Genomic DNA, 18,135 nt, shown 5'->3' on the forward strand with positions numbered 1-18,135 from the left:
AAAGCAAAGCAAAACAAAAGATCATGAAAAATCCCATTGATATAAAGCATTTATAAATGTACAGTTCCAGTCATGCTACTGTGGACATTTCTTGTCCTGCCCAAAAATTACATTGCACACTAAAGACAATTTCACACTGGCATTGTTTGGTTCGCTTTAAACAAACCCTGGTCCACTTCTACAGATAGTATGGTTCTGTTGCAGCAGTGTGAATGGGCATTTGCACTCTGGTGCAGACCAAAGAAGCTAGATCATCTAGTGTTAGATCAGGGAAACAATATAAACCTGCAGGATACCGGCCCTCAAGGACCGGAGTTTGACACCCCTGGTTTAAGGCAACAGGGTTTCCATGAAACTTTCTAGTAAGCTCAACAAATCCAAAATCGGAGTCCAGGTAAGTTAACTTATTTTTTTTATTTATTTATTTTTTTATTTAATCAAGGTAATCTGGTGGGCCAGATATTATTGGCAGACTGCAGGCTGCCATTGCCAAACACTGCTTTATGTGCTTTCACGAAGTCATCTTATTGAGGCAGAAGCCAATCACATAGATCCACCAGGGGCCAAATGAGTTATAATTTTACTGACACATAAGTGTATACTTTAAAAGTAAAGTGGAAAAGCATAAAATGATTATAATAAACAAAATAAATAAATAAATAATAATAAAAAAAAAAACTTAACTAGTTTGCAGCCATTGTGTGAAGTATTGTGTCAAGTAAAACAAGCGCACCCTGAAGAAGGCCAGGGCTAGTTGCTCAAATTATCACATATTCTCTTGGCTGGAGGAGGTTTGACTGACAGCTCTTTCAGCTACCCAAGAGAGAGGAAAAAATATCCAAGAGCAGAAGTTTTGAGAGAGCAGAGAATGTGTATGAGTGTGAGGGAAAGAGACCAAGTCTGAGTGCAGAGTTTTGAAAGGAAGAACAATATATTTGAAAGCAAGAGGGGACTTTCTGAGTGTGAGATCAGAGTTTTGAGAGAGAGCAAGATGATATTTGAGCGTGAAAACCAGAAATCTTGCTCTCAAAGCAAACAATTACGCTCTTGATTAAAGATAGAAAAATACCCCCATAAACCATGGTGCGGTTCGCTGACAGTGTGAAAGCAAATGGACCATCCAGTGAACCAAAGAGAGGAATTGACATAGGATGCATCATAGCACAACATGCTACATAGCTCTACCTTTTTTGCTGCTCATACTGAACACATTTTCTTGTGAAAACTGTGTTAGATTTGAACACCAAAGTAAAAACAAAAACCCCAAGAATGAATAAATTTATTGTTGCTCCATTGTTTACTTGCAGTAAACCAGCTGTTTTCGGTCCTGGCCAATCAATGAGCCAGATTTTCTTGTTTTTTTTTTTTTATTTTGTTTTTTTTTGTTAGTGGTCATTTCAGGGATTATCGGCCCTCTAGGAAGCAGTTGTTGTAACTGCATGATGTTGTCCATGTGGTTTGGTCGGCTTGAGTAAAGTGCAGAGGAAAGCAAAACAAACCATAGGAAGGCACAACTTTTTTTTAATTCCCCACTCATTGGAACAGAGTTCCCTGAACAATTCTAATGTGAATGTAGCCCAAGACATGAATGCTTTTATCAGAGACAGGGACTTAAGTTGCGCTTAAGTCAAATTTCCAATGACTTGAATCTCAACTTGAACATCAATCAAAAGACTTAAGACTCAACTTGGACTCGTGATTAGACTTGTGAACAATCTTGTTTTATAAATGATCATTCAGTCCAATCTCCTGTCTACTGTCATTTCCCCATACTGTGTAATGTCACACTGGCGCCCAGAGTGCACACGGAATCTATCAAAACATTGACAACACTGATAATCACAGTTGTTCCTGCAGTGCCATTGTAACTTTTGGGTATTAAAACTTAATAAAAAGGGACAGATATAAGAGCAATTAATTGTAACATCCGTGGTAAAAAATCCAAGACGCTGGATCCACCACATCCACCTTAATTCACCTTAAAACACATCTGGAGAGGTTAGTCATTGTACTATAAATGGCTGACGCTGCCATGATCACGTTGAACTGGGATCAGACCCACTGCAAACAATGTGGTTTCACTGGGTGTTTTTTTTTTTAGAAAAGTACAGCTAATTTAGGAATGCAAGGAATATGTATTGGGTCTGCAAGCATTTGGATCTAAGTTGTTTAAATTACTGAGTTTTTCTTTTTTTTAATTCAGTTTAAAAAAAGTTTAGAATTAATATTTTCTGCACTCATCTCGCAGTCTTTTTAAAAAATAAAGATTTTTCTGATGTCCTAGTGCAGGGATCACCTGCAACAAGTGTGGACTTGTTGAGCCACTGTCCTGCGGATTTTACAAGTTTAACCTGCTGCAATAGACTTGACTCAAATTATTAATGGGTCCTTAAGATTCTTTTGCAGAACTTGACAACAAGCTGTGATGTGAATCAGGTGTGTTGCAACAGGAAAACCTGCAGGACAGTTGGTGATCCTGCACTAAAGCATATTGGCCCTTCTTTCTACATTCAGGAAAAAAAAAAATAGTAGTATTAGTATTTTAAATTTCTCTGTGGGTCCAGATGGACCTTGGTTCACATTAAAAACTCATGGATAAGTTATGTTAAGGACATATTTACTGATCTGAATAAATGTGAATGCTCATTTACAGGTTTTCCAAATTCATTAAAGCCAAGAAACTGTCCAGAGGAGAAGGACAGAGCATTTATCAGTTTAAGCTACAGATCAGTGCTGTTACTAAATGCTGGTAGATAAAACGTGAGTATGGATTTTAAATTCCTTTGATATTATAATACAGTCTCCTAAGCAGACCAGACAGCAGACCAACATGGCAGAATACTCATAACAACAAAAAGTGATTGGGACTTGATTTGGACTTGCAAATAAGGACTTGTGAACACTTGGTTTTTATACAAGGCTGCCACCAACAAATGGTTAGGGTCAGAGGTGATGATAAGCGTTAAAATCACTGTACGTGTCTCAATTTACATTTTCAAAAATGGATGGCTTAAAAAATATACAGATAGTGATAGAAAAATACAGCTTAATTCTCACTGGTCACAGCTCTGGTCATGGTATGCAACACTGCTTTATATGAAACAACTACCTACCAAAACACTGTAATCTCACCATTTCTGACCCTGGACTGTAAAAACCACCATGTTTTTGACATACGGACAAACAAAATCACTACACATTTTCTGGAGAGCCCCTAAGGCAGGGGTGGCCAACGTCGGTCCTCAAGAGCCACAATCCTGCAGGTTTTCCATGCATCCCTGCACCAACACACCTGACTCAAATTAAATGGATCCAACAGCCTATAAGGATTTGCACAATGACTCATTAGTTTGAGTCAGGTGTGTCGGTGCTGGGATGCATGTACAACCTGCAGGTTTGTGGCTCTTGAGGACCGACGTTGGCCACCCCTGCCCTAAGGCTTCATTACTCTTTGTTCATGTCCTGCATCTAAACACAGAAACACTGAAAAAGGAGCAACTTTGTTGTCAGTTTCTAAAACATCAGTGGCCTGGATAATAGAGGTGTTTCACTGATGATCATTTTGTTCACAGCAAACTTGTGTCCAATAGACCAGCTTACTTGCAGGTCTTGTGATGTGTCTAAGAAGGTGCTCCCTTGTTGATACAGTCATACAGCCATGTCAGGGCCACAGAAATAACCTTGTAATTCATTGAAAAGAGTCCCAAGGAAAGTAAGGACCTTGTAGGGCAGAGAGAGGAACCGATGCACTGTTCCTCACTACATACCAGCTATAAGATAGGAATCATACCAAAACTATTTGTAATGTGCAACATGCAGTGGGAACACTTCAGTGTGTGGCAGACTGACAGATGTGATACCATGATGTGGTGCTTAGAAAAAAAGCAAACAGCAGGTAGGCCATAGCTGCCCTTCCTACTATTGCATTATACTCAGCCTTGTTTCCTTTTGTGTGGCCAAACACAAACTCTATTTAGAACATAACGTTCAGCTCCAAACTCTACTTGACCGCTATTCTTTTTATTTTGGAAACTGTGTAATACAATTTTAAGTGTACAGCAGCTGTATCTGCAAATATGAAATTGCACAAAAACATATGAAAATGAAAAGATTCTCTTCCGTAATTAATTAAGATACAAGGCATTATCAACATTTTGAACATAATAAAATCATAAACACCATGCACTGTAAGTCTTTATGCAAACATTCATAGATTCATGTAAAATATGTGCTATAAAAATATCAGAAGAAGAAGTTGCTTAATAACATATTTCTATGGGAGGGAAACTAATAATGTATTTAATTGCATTTGGTATTATCAAGGGATTAGGTAAGATGCAAAATAAATAATTAAATACCATAAATCTTCCTTCCTATTATTATTTTGTAAAAATGAATATTTATCAGAAATTGTAGAACATAAAAGAAGCACTTAGCCCCAGTTGCTTATTGGTTTTACTAAGGTCTTAACTGGTGTGATAAATTGTAACATCCAGGAGATCATTAAATAAAATCTCTTATCAGGTATTCACTCATGAAGGAATTAAGCTGTACTTTGGTAAAGAACATTTTCACCTCAGAGTTTAATTAATATTAAAGAAGTGGCAAAACAATAGCCCCACTGCATTTGAAATTTCAACCCCAGGTGCCCTCATTTGGAGTGCCTTGCATATCTCCATGCTGCACCAGTCTAATCTATGGCACGTCAGCATGACCAGGTGAAAAGTGGCGTTAATTCTATATTGGAGCTGGGCATGTGTTGAGAGCAGCAGAGACAGGTAGAGCATGCCATGGGAGTCAGAGTGTGACCTGACAGGGATTGGCAGGCAGGGTGTTAATTGGATAGGTGCACCAGCCCTTTCGTGTTGGCCATCCCATCACAGAGAAGATTGTACCTACATTCTGACTCCCAGGACAAGCTGCTGTTCTCTTATAGAGGCTCTGAATATAGCCAATGAAATCATTTGTTTCTCAATTGCCATGTGACTTTTCCCAGACACAAAGACTGGGGGATGGGAAATACCATCATATGGTAAAGCCTCTCTTAGCTTTAAATAAGGTTATCTGGATTGCTAAGAGTTTAGCGTGTGCGTGCAATAATGTCTAAACTCAGTCATCAAGAAAACAGTTTAGGAAGCAGGTTATAGGAGCTGGAGACAAGTTTTTTGTTAGGAAATAATGTCAAAAAACTTTTTGTCAGGTGACAATTTGTGATGAGTTGGCTAATAAACGTACAGTAATTAATCTGTCAGTATTGAAACATGTTGGATTAGAAGTTTATTAACTATACTGAAATTATATTTTGTAGAGATTTTCATGTCCTTTAATTTTCTCACAAGTCTGTATTTACAACGTCTGAATGAAACTATAAAACTGTGGCCTGAAAGTATGTATTTGTGAGCTGCTGAAAATGAATGAACGTACAAAGACTATACTTATATGGCTGTGCGTATGTGTGGTTCTGTTTCATAAATCTCAGTCATCACGAAAAGAAATGCATACACATGAGGCTGACTTCCATTCCTATTTTTAGCCATGAATTTTAGGAAAACTCTCGCTTACTTAATTATTTGTCTATAAATCATCTTTTGCACTACAGAACGAACACAGCAGTAAAGAAGAAGAGTATTTTTACCAAATGTGAAACTAACACATTACAAAGACACACATTAAAACATTAATGAATTAGAGCAGGGGTTTCCAGCTCTGATCCTTGAGGGCCACAATGCTGCAGGTTTTCTATGTATCCCTACTCCAACACATTTGACTCAAATCAATGAGTCTTTGTGCAGAATTGAATAAGCTCTTGGATCTATTTAATTTAAATCAGCTGTGTTGGAGAAGGGATATATTTAAAACTTGCAAGACAGCAGCTCCCGAGGACTGACTTTGGGCACCCCTGAATTACAGAAAGTGAAATGTGTGTTAATTCTGGTACACACATAAGGATTTTCGGGCTGTTTTTGTCCCCATTTTGCCTCTTCTCAACCAAGGACAGCAATCGCTTGATTATCATGAGTCTTATAAGATTTTCCTGTACACTTATCATTTGGTCTGAGGTGTGTTACGAGCAGATTTGACTCGATAATCCGAAACGGGTCGTAGCCGAGAATCGGAAATATTGAACATGTTCAATATTTACAACCTGATGTCTTCATATATGTGAGGAAAGCTGACGACTCGTGAATTGTGACTGTGTGGATGGTGACATGGAATGGAATGTAGCCAATCAGAGAGCGACATGGCTCGGGAACAAGGAAGTATATAAAGTCCGTGCTCACGTCGTCTCCAGTCTCTTATTTTTTTTTTTTCAGTTCGGTTGCTGCAGCTACAATTGTTTTCAATGGTGATGCCATTATTTTAATTGATTGTGCGGACATGTCTGATAGGAGATCGGACAGAGATCTTGAAGACAAAAAAAAAAATAATTAAAAATAAAAGATTGTTCACAAGACTCAAATTGTAAGTTCAAGTTGAGAATCAAGTTTTTAGAGTGCGAGTCTGAGTTGAGTCTCAAGTCACTAGGAAATGCGACTTCAGTGTGACTTGAGTCCAAGTCCCAGCCTGTAGTCCCCATCTCTGACAGCCATACATGGGAAGGATCAGAGTGAGCAGGACAGATTTACACATGTAACACTGTTTGTTTGCTGTTTTCATAAGCAGCCGTTGGACAACTGTAACAAGTTACAAGCAAATCCTGTGCCAGAAAATTCAACAATTTCTAAAACATGGTTTTTTTTTCTTTTTTTTTTTAACAGCATGCCCTTTCTGCAGCCATCACACACAACTGTGATCCATGACTGTAGTTTTTTTTTTTTTTTTCCATTTATTTATTTTTTGCAACCTCAAATTAAAAAAGATTATATTTTAAGTCTGGTTTGACAAAATCAGACAAAAATAACTCATGAGCAAGCTCTGCAAAACTGCTATATAATAATGTAAGATTATGTCACCACTTTATATTTTTTTTAATTTCATACCAGGGTTGAATTGCTTCAAAAACACCTTATATCTTTAGAAATACCAGTTTATAGGAAAAGCTTTTTCTAAGTATGTACCATTTATGCATCTGACTCCAGATCTTAAAAGTAACATTTGCACTCCTTTAGTAACATTTCTCCCTGTCTGTTGTACCTGAAAATGGATAATAAATAAATAAATAAATAAATAAAAATCTGTGAAAACAAAAAGCTTTGAGCCTTTTTATTTTCTTCAAACCGATGACCAAACAGGATCTGAGTTGCCATCATTAACAATGTAGGATTGTATTTGTTGACTATAATTAATAGACTTAATAACATGAAAAAAAATGATTATTGGTTATTTATTTATGTCAGAACATAATGTGGTTAACATGTCGTCTATATTTGTAGAGCAATCAAGGCTTCTCCATACACGGAAGAACACCTTTAAATGCTTCCAAAATACAAGTGTTGTGATATGTTGACGATGAAGCGGGATTCAAAAGAAGCTTCTGGATTTTGACAGATTTTAATTTCCCTCGATTCCTGAATTAGGAGCATTTAATGCTAATGCTTCTGAAAATGTTAAAGAATTTTGCGATGAAACTGGTGGATCCCATATTAAATATTTTTACCAAATGTTGTAAACTGAATAAATACATACAAGTATAATTCCCTTTAGTCTTTTTTGTGGTCTGTTCTTGGGTATGATTTCAAAATGCATGTAAAACACATAGAAATTTAGAAAAATGAATATAGCTCACAGTTGAAATAGCTAAAAGCTAATGGAAAATTAAAGATGAGACCAGAAATTTCAGAAACTTACTCATTGCTGTGCTTAGCTTTGTGTGTCCAAATTCACAATTTCACACTACCGTGCAGTATGAACTAGTCATGCCTGCTTTTATTTGAATGTGAATGCTTCTAAAACAGCAAAGGGTATACACAACCTTCAATTTAACCTTAACCATTGTGCTCGATGCAGGCTGGCCTTTCTATTGTTAAAAATGCGGCATCTTATTTTTTAATAAGCAAAAAGGATTAAATTAAATCTCATGCAATCCAAATGAATTGGGGATTTTTGGATGCATTCATACAAAATGTGTCTGGAAAAGATAATTCCACTTAATGGAAGGAATTTAAAGAAGTTGGCTGATGCCTCTGCTCCAACTTGGATTACAGCATTTTTCTTTTGCCCACTCTTTTCTTTCTTTGTGCTTTTAGTAATATATTTTGAAAAATGTGGAGAAACTCAACATTTACATAACACCATAATTTAATTTTGACTCAGTAAATAGGGAGATTATTCTTATCCTATTATAAAATTGATAAAAGAATAAAGATTAATATATTTTAATTTTACATTAATATAGTATTGGTGCATTTAAACATCTTTTATTTATCTTTTTAAGCTCTTCTGCCTTTCCATTTCCTTTTCCTACAGAGAGTCCCTTCTCTCCAAGTTAGGAGCTGGTGTGAGCTGTCCGATTTGTGGGTGATATCTCAATTAAGCAAAAAAGGAAAATCTATTGTTTATGGGGGTGTGAGAGGGTATTTCCAAGCCGCGGGCTTTAAAATGAGAACAAGAATGTGTTCGGTCAGCTTGAACAGCACAGGAGGATTTTGGGGAGGACTCGTCCTTTGTGACACATGCAGCATAGACATAATGAATTATATTATAATTACAAAGCGCAGTCTGTAGAAGTGAACAATATAGATATTTGGCCAGGGGGTGGAGTGTGCTGCTCCACAGAGACTGAGCCACTCCAGACTGCATTTCTATTCAGATCACTTTAACTTAGACAAATCTCAATATCAATGAATAGGGCTTTGTTCAGGAAATAAAAACATTTGAACAAGGACGCCTCATCTTCTCATACGTTGAGGGCATGTAAGCAATTCCAACCACCTCAGAAGAAGACACTGAACTGCCGAGACTTTGTTTTTGACTTTGTCGAAAAAACTCACAATGGATTTATTTGTAACTAACTAATCAAACATGAGACCGAAATGCAAACATGCAAAACTCCATAGATAAATAAATGTAGGCAGGAGCATGTTTATCTGAGGAGAAGGGTTCATGTGTGATGCTAGAGGAGCTGCAGTTTGTTGAGGAAATGGGCAAAGCAGAGCGAGCAGAGAAGCAGAGGGGAGGGAAGCTGGCAGTGACTGAGAAGATGAGGATTTGACGGCAAGGTGACAAAGAGTTCAAACAAAATGAGGCTTGTAGATTAGCAGCACTCCCCTCAGTGACAGGTGTCATCTCTTGGGGCAGTCTGTCACTCTGCCTGCTGCCACTCTTTATATAATGTGAGGAGAGAAAGAAGGAGGGAGAAGAGGAGAGGCAGCAGCACATGCACCTCACAAAGTACCGTCTACCCTGCTGTACCTGCCAGTAACCAAGATTAAAGCCTGAGTGGCAGAAGCAGAGTGAAGTGAACAAAAGTTAAGCAAATGTTTATTTACCTCACTGCCAATTAAGTTTGAACACATTAAGACAGGATAGAACATATGCATGTATATCCTGTTTTAAACATGAATTCACAGCACATGCTTCAACTTTACACATACACACACACACACACACATATATATATATATATATGTGTGTGTGTGTGCGCGCGCGTATGTGTGTGTGTGTGTGTATGTATATAAATATATGTGTATATATGTGTGTATAAATGTATAAATCTTTCATTTAAGGAAATAACTATTGATTTAATTTTTTTTTATTATAGTGAGATATTAACATCCATAACTATTCTTTAACACAGAAGTTTGAGAGCATAAATATTCTCTTTAGTAAATGTGAACCTATTCACATGTTGTAATAATAAACTGCATTTCCTCTCTGTGAAAAATTAAGACTATTGCAGGAATTTATCAAATCAGCAAATAAGAATAGTTTCATATTAAACTGTAAGGTATGTATACATGCTAAAAAATGCCTATGTGGCAGGTATGTAATTGTTTATTTAACTAAATAAAAGTAAAAAAAAAAAAAAATCCAATACTAATATGTCCACATATAAAAAGAGGTTAAGGTAGTATTTAACAGTAAATATATAAAACCACAGCCAGAATAGGCAAGACGGGGAGAGAGAATTAAGCATATACATAGTGCATTGTTCTTTTGTAAATAGTTGAATTTTGCCCAGACCCTTAACAAGTCTGTGATACAGGAAGGTATTAACTAAAGCTCGGAGGGAGCCAGCTCCCGTCATCCTGGTGACATGCAGACTGAGACCTGCTGCTCTCTGCCCAGAACTCCAACCATCTGCTCCACAGATTGCACTGAAACACACACAGCAAGTGCTGCTGCCTCCCCTCTGGGTGAGAGAGTCACCAGAGGGTCAGCTACTTCTCCTAGACTTTCTCCTTTATACTTTAAACTGTTTTCACATGCATGTGTTGATTGTAACTCGCCAAGTAGCTCCACCAACATTAGAATCTGCACAGATTGACAAACTAGGAATCTTGAGCAGGTCTAACGGGCGGAGAGGGAGACTACACAGAAAAAGACTAGATGACAGACGAGGGGGGTGGTGGTGGTGAAGGAGGAGACATATTCTGATGTTTGTTTTTGACAGATGAGGGATGCCCCCTATTGACTTTGTAAGGGAAGATAGAAACAGGGGTAGCGAGAGTAAAACCAAAGAGCAGCAGCGACTACAAGATGTGAAGCGAAATAACCTGAGTGTCAGCGTTCTCGCAGTGGGAAAAAGGTTCCTACGATTATGTGGACAAAAGAAATACTCAAGACAGCCAATATACATTAAGGTTTTAAAATATTCATTGCATAGGTTGGAAGGGAAAAAAGGTTATGAGAGAATTTGGCACCTTCCCAAATGGAAAATTCTTTCTGAACAACAAGCCGGTTGCATAGAATCGGTCCTATAATGAAAACGAAGATGAGCTCTAGCTGGTTATAGCATTAGAGGACAATTTTTTGTGACCTTGGAGAGAATCAGTTACAAATTTACCACACAAATAAATCAAAGTTAGAGGAAAACATATGGGTTAAACTCATGTTTAGATGATTTTAAATCTCTTCTTTATGTCAAGCTTAAATTAATTTACTGATAAACAGAATTTCACACACTTAACAGCATGACGGCATCTGTGCCCTGTGCATTGAAAATCAAGTCATATGTCTCACAGTGCCTCTCTGGTCTGTGAACCAGCCTCTGTTGGGGGAAATCGACCACCCTGGGCACAGTTGTGCTGGAGTGAGTAATGAGGCAGGCTTTCCACGATGGCTGATAGAGGCTCCCATTAACAGCCATGCTTCAGGGTATTCTCTGTCTCTCTGTTGTGGAATGGAAATGAGATCTGATAGAACCATGTATAATTTGTTGTCACATCAAAGTGACACTTATTAGCTTTATTTCCTTATCAATGTTACATCTGCAGTACCTCTGGGTAAATATTTCACAAGTGCAGACTGCTGCTGGCCTGCTTTTGTTAGGCAGAAGTGAGTAACTTTCATTGAGTTCCACTGCTCTTTAACTGGTTGTACAATTATGTGCCTTCTTTTGTTGTGTTTTTAATTTAGTTTTAATAATAATAATAATAATAATAATAATAATAATATATAGTAAAAGCAGTTGTTCTGGAAGCTCATATTCAATGCTTCAGTTGGTTCTTGAGGAAAAGTTTGGGCACCTTCTTTCTTTTCATCACCAAGGTTGATAATCTCATTACAAATAACATTCTACAGTATATAAAGGATTTTCTTTCTACACTGGCTTTTTGATATATTTCATTCATCTGTCATCACTTTCACACTGATACAAATACACAATATCACTCGTGTTTTCCATTAATCTCAAAGCTATTCTGAAGTGGATTATTTTGAATTCATCCAACATGCCTCTTCATATCTTTGTGACTTTGAATTGGGATATTGCTGTATAGACTACTATCAGAGCTGAATTATTTCCACAAGTCCAGCTAAGAATTGAGCATTGAAGGGCTATATTTTACCACTGCATCTATAGATGTGCAGCATTATAACTCATGAGTGGCACCTCATTTCACACAGCCTAATAGCTTGACACTGAGAGCACACAGGGGATCCAGGCAGCGGTGCTTCCCCTCATTTTTTGGTACAAGTTTTATAAGATATAAGGATTAGCGTTGATTGAAAGTCAGAGTGAGCTTTAACATAGCACTGCTGTTCTATAACATAAAATCTTTTCCTGTTGATGGCTTAATTCTATTGATGATACAGAAGCAGAATTAGCCATTTCACTGTGTTTTTACTGATTCTGTAGGCTCAGTTTGGCTGTGCTAAATACAAGCCTGACAAGTCAGTGATAAGTTCAGACATGGCTCTTCTTACTTCCACCCAAAAATCACCTTAGTCTGCAGCAGCCCTGTGATATTTAACTGATTAAGATAGAGGAAGGCAGACACTGAGGCACTGTCTACTCTTTATTGAACTTATCTCACCCGCCTGGATGTGACAGACAGTGTAGCCCTCCAGCTTAGTTGTCATACACCAGCGACCAGTCAGAGCTCGTCAGGTTGCATGATTGTATAATTGTGTTGTGACACCTTGAACCCACCGGTGGTGTATAACCATGTTAATTTTCTGATAGCACACCGTGGGCCGTTGGAATCAGAGTTATGATGGGTGTAATTTGTGCCTCCAATGGCAGACTGAAAGGAGCAGGTCATTGGCAGGATAAATACAAATTAAAATTGATGCAGGTCTCATTTCTGCTTGACCAGTTTGTGTTGGGAGGTTGCAGAGAGCTAGCAATGGCACACTTGCCATTTATGCCATTTAGTCTTCCATTTCATTTCAGGGCCTGAAGGCAAGAACACCAAATAAAATGTACCTGCCAAAAGATGTGCTGCAGTATCACAGGGCTCATGATAGAACTCAGAAGGCTGAAAATATGTTTAAGTTCTGAAACTTGAGTTTTGCCCTAATGAAAAAAAATTACCCATAAATTTTACAGGGACAAATTTAATGTGAATGATATATGTTCAAAATTTAATACTAATAATAAATAATAGGAATAATAATTTTTAATCTCTCTTAGATATCAGTAAATATTTTTGTTGCTTTCTCTGAGCGCATGTGTGCCTGTGCATGAATGTGTGTACAGGTGTGTGTGTCATATGTCCAGCACAGGCAAAGAGGAATCCTCCTGAACTCCTGTCACAGCTTCTCTGACAGGGAGTTCAAGAGCTCTTCATTACAGCTTCTGCGCATCTGAGAGAAAAGAGAAACAATGCTTAGAGCCCACTGCACATAACCTTTCCATTCAATCAACAGTTCAAACTGTCTCCCACTACTGCAAATCATTCTCTTTCTAGCTAGTCAAGTGCAACAGAGTAAAAAAAAAGCCTCCTATCAGAAACAGATAAAAATATCTTTCAATGAACTGACCAGCTAGCAGGAACCAACATCACAATTACCAAAATAAAACAGCTACTGTTGCATGATCAAACAGACATGTAGAAACGCTGATTAAAAATGATAATCACAATATTTTAACCCATTCCTATGCATCACTCATCAGTGTCTGAAATGTGTATATTAATGAGAATATGTGGTAACAGCCTGACAGTTCAATGCCGACGTCAAACAAAGCCTTGTCACTAATGTTTCATACAAATCCACTGATATAATAATTATACTATCCCCAGTCCTTAGTGGAGGTTGATTGTTCTTGCTGTGAGCTAACACACTTAATTGTAGTATGCAAATGAGAGCAATTACAAAGCTTTTAGGTGAAGAGATGACAGCTGAGGTTGGTTTTATTGGGGGCCTCACCCAAACAGTTGTCATGGAAACCACATAGAATAACACAACTGTCGAGCTAATATAATCTCATATGTCAAGAAATTGCCTCATTTCTACATTGTGTTTATAGACCAATGCATGCAAAAGAGAGATTCTTTGATTTCTGAACAAATTGTCAATTTGTGCTGCGCTCAGGATAAGAGAGCGCATTTGAGGAAAAGGAAATCTGAGAATGGATTTAATTTCTAAACCAACGCTTCAAAAAATGTAAAATTTGCCTAAACGCTGAGATGGTTAGTATCTGTAATTACTCAAAACTATCAAAAAGGAGTTTCTCATAATTATTGTCATAAAGATGCATTTAGCTCACTGTGAAGTCTGTGGCTTCAGCAAACAGGCCTACACTTAACATCTGCTCCAAGCACACAGTAGTCTATATGACACTGATTTGTGGCAATATTATTTACTGTAGAACAAACAGGCTTCTCCACAGTCTGCACTCAATTGAAACTAAATAAGCCTTATTTAGGTGAGTGCTTATTAAAAGACGAGCCTTGCACAGTCACCTTTTGGTGCAGATAATCACACAGCAGTCTTAATAAAGGCATTGATGATTATCATTGTCTAAAAAATGACACAGGACACCAGTGTCTCAATTAAAATTAACATTGCCATTTCTTACATTGTATAATGTAAAAATAAAAAACAACAAAAAGAAAAGAAATTAGAATATAAACACATCACTGTTGGATGAAGTTAGAGGATATTCTTTATTTGTTCTGAATTAAACATTCACTGTTTTATCTTTGTTCATCCCAAATGACACCATCACAGCTGCAATCATGTAAAATGGAAAGCTGTGTTCAAAAGTGGCCAAATTTTCAAAAACAAACTATATAACAATTACTCCTGTGGAGGCTTTCATGAATTAAAAATGAGTTGTGTCTGAGAATGAGATGTTATTGAGGTAAATGACAAGAGGCAGTCCGTAATTGAGGTGGTGGCAACATGGGCCTACAGAACTAATCCCTGACTCGGTCATGTGACTGGCTGCACACCAATGGCAGGAGCTCTTTTCACCACAAAGCCAAGGCAGCTGGGAAAATTGATTTCTCATCTGAGCTGTATTTGATAGCTTTAGAAATCAAAAAATGAAATTAACTAACCCACGCCCTGTCATTACAAAAGAACAAATTAAAGTGGGCAATGACGGTCCCTCCAAGCACCGAAAGCCAGTGTGGGACATGAATTCAAAGATGCAAGCTCTTCTCCACCCTTGACTTTGTTTTGTGCCTTCTTTCCAGTAAAGCGTCACACACACACACGCACACACACACACAATGTTTTCTTTTGGGTTTTGTAAGGTAATTTAGGGAGCTCATGTAATTTTGAAAACAGATTTTCCAGCATATTTTACAGACAAAATAGCAATATTTGAGTAAAATTATTCATAATTTTAATACAATAAAAACAGTTTTTGTAATGTGATTTGCAGAACTGTTCTTACTCAAATTTTATTTTCTTAAAAAATAATATTTCCAATTATAATTAGAATTTATAATGTAAAATTACTTCTGTTTTTTACATTAAAGAATAAAATTGCACTTTAAATACAGTCAAATTCATATATTATAATTCATATTCATTAAAGATTTGATTTTAAATTAAATATAGACACTCATTATTTGCAAAGATAAAATAGGAGAGCAATTTACTGTTTATTATTAAAGCAATGCAAACATCTATAACAAGCATTTGGGAGTAATTCTGCTTTGTGTGAGAGAATGAGTGAAAGTGGACAGGACGTGAAGCGAAACAAAGTAGCTAGCTGTGCTGACAAACGACATGCCGAAACAGATGTTCCTGCAGGTGGATGCGAAGATCAATAGGCGGTGGAGAGCAGCAAGATAGTTACCTGAGCTGCTGGAACTTGTAGCAGATGTTAAACAGACTGATGCCCTGGAAGGCTGATCAATGGACAGGAGGCAGATGGAAGAGAACATTGAGGAGTGCTGGGAGGCGCTCTTAGCGGAGACAAACATAAAATAATGGGAGTCACATTTGATATGCAGATGGGCGCCTGTCCACAACATTAACCCAGCAACACAATAATAATAAGCCACAACTTTGGGGAAACTTCAGCTTCATTCAAAACTCTGCTTCCTTCTTTGACGTCTGTGTCATACTAATTACTGGTGAATTTACCTCTTCAAAGTCAGGATGCTGTCGAGGTGATAATTTGTCCCATATCACAATTCTAACCAGGTAGGTTAGGGCAGCTGGATGACCCATATCAGGAGTGAGAAATGAGATTCAGCAGTTTTGCAGGGCTAAAAACTTGCCTAATTAGACGTGGTAAGAGGTAGTGTCAGGCTGCGATCTAACAGAGTATCACCTTTACCTCCCATTAGTGAAATAAATGCACACTGAAAATCCCAAAGTATCTCTTGGCCATCATAAGTGTGTACTACTAGTATGCTGTCTATCTTATGTTTCTTATTAATAGTTATTGGCAACATTTTAGAGGATTTTTTTTGTTTTGTTTTGTATTTTACAAATTTAGTTAACAATCAGCATGATTCCAGTATTCCTTTGAAGATAAGGACATTTTTTCCTTAAGCTAAATCTAACTATGTAACAACGCAAAAAATAAAAACATCTTCTCTCTGTCATTTTTAAAAAAATCCTGCACACCTGCATGAAGGCATACACATAACCACAGAAAAGCAGGATTATGGTATACACACACAGAAGCTCAGACAGACACAGATCTCCTGACATCCAGTGTCCCAGTGGCCTCGCTGTCCGAAAAGCAACTTGAACTAGGCGATAACCTGATAGACTTTATCTTGTATTTCCTGGGTCTCAGTGAAGTCTGAAGAAGACACTTCGACTGCACAGCATCCCCCCTGAGTCCTAACCTTCCCTTCATCTCTTCTCGCCAGCACCGGTGCCTGAGAGCTGTCAGCGGCCTGTTGCTTATTGATGTTTCTGCATGTTTTATGTCTTTCTGGAGATATGACGGCCCTGACACAGTGCTGATTTCAATCAGCTTGCCACATACCGTAGAGAGTGACAGCTGGGGAAAGGAAGAAGGACAAAAAAAAAAAAAAGAATTGGTGGGGATGTCATTGGCTAAGATCAGCTCTGGCCTTGTCTCTGACCGAGGATTCTCCTCCCTTCTAATGAAAATGTTTCATTCACAGCTCACATCTCATGCCTCCCTCGCTGATGAGTTCAATAGAAGGAAAAAAGAGAAACGAATAGCGAGGGAAAGAAATTCAGCTTTTGTCAGATTGGGGAGGCAAGAAGAGAGGATGACCCCAGAGCCAAAGGTTTTGACACTGCATCAATCCCTTTAGGGGTGAGGCCTGCTGGACTAGCTCTGGCTGAAGATTACTTCAGCACATCTGAGGGATGGCTGCTCTATCTATTTCACACATTCTATGCAAGAGGAGAGCCTTGTATGCTTTGGATCCTGAGCTGCCCAGTAAATTAGGTCTGAGATCATTCCATGGAATGAAGGGAGCTATCCAAGGCAATTCAACTCCAAACCATTGACAGAGAGCTTACTGAATCCCTGAAAAAAAGAGACACACATCTACTCCCTCTTTCTCTTTATGATACCAAACAGAATGTACCATGGGTAATCCCAATAAGGCTCTTTACTTGCAAATTCAAGTATATGCACACATGTACTGATAAGACGCTCCCACACAGCTTTCTCACATACATGGGATTGAAAAGCATGTCACTTCTTTTCAGCTTTCGGGTGCTTTTGTGCCAAAAGTGAAGTAATATATTAGACGTATTTGGTATAGCGGTGTTAAAATATCATGTCTTTTAAAATCTTATTGGGATTTCAAACTGCAAAGGAAAATATTTTTGCCAAGAGTCTAGGCTATAAAAATTTAATTATGTGTGCTGCAAATATTGGGCAAAGAATATGGATAATGTGTGATAAATTAAGGATTCTTTTATCATATTTTCTCTTAATAATACATCTTGGAATTAGTGTTTAATACTGATGCCTCACTGTGATGTTTTTGCCTTATTTTAAATGCTATCTTTGTCTTTAATTTGTTCTAGGCTTGAAAAAATACATCTCCAAGATCTTATAGTCTCTTCAACCTTGTGTTTGTCTGAATCTGATAATGCACAATTTTGTTCCTTTTGTTTTCATTTGGATAAAAAGATATTATTTCTTGTCTGGGTTCTTTACTATGAGTATGCTGTAATATTTCACCCTCAGTTTTTTTTTTTTTTTTTTTTAAGAACACAATTACTGCAGCCATAATGAGATTCAAAACAAAGACTAAATTAGCTGTCATTAAATTATTTCAATTTCCTTACCCTAATAGAAGATTGTGACAGGTGTCATAGTTGCCATTATGTTTGGCACAGCAACATGCT

The 18,135-nt window shown here is 37.5% G+C and overlaps 1 long non-coding RNA gene across 1 annotated transcript in view; it reads right to left on the reverse strand.

Moving 5' to 3' along the window:
• LOC121647850 overlaps positions 1 to 18,135 on the reverse strand; it is a 100,941-nt gene that overhangs the window by 19,408 nt on the left and 63,398 nt on the right. Inside the window, exon 4 of the long non-coding RNA XR_006011896.1 lies at positions 15,638 to 15,744. This is a non-coding gene — a long non-coding RNA (uncharacterized LOC121647850). The remainder of the gene's footprint in view (positions 1 to 15,637; positions 15,745 to 18,135) is intronic.

The sequence above is a fragment of the Melanotaenia boesemani genome, chromosome 10 (assembly GCF_017639745.1).
Source record: "Melanotaenia boesemani isolate fMelBoe1 chromosome 10, fMelBoe1.pri, whole genome shotgun sequence".
In the NCBI taxonomy this organism is placed as follows: Eukaryota; Metazoa; Chordata; class Actinopteri; order Atheriniformes; family Melanotaeniidae; genus Melanotaenia; species Melanotaenia boesemani.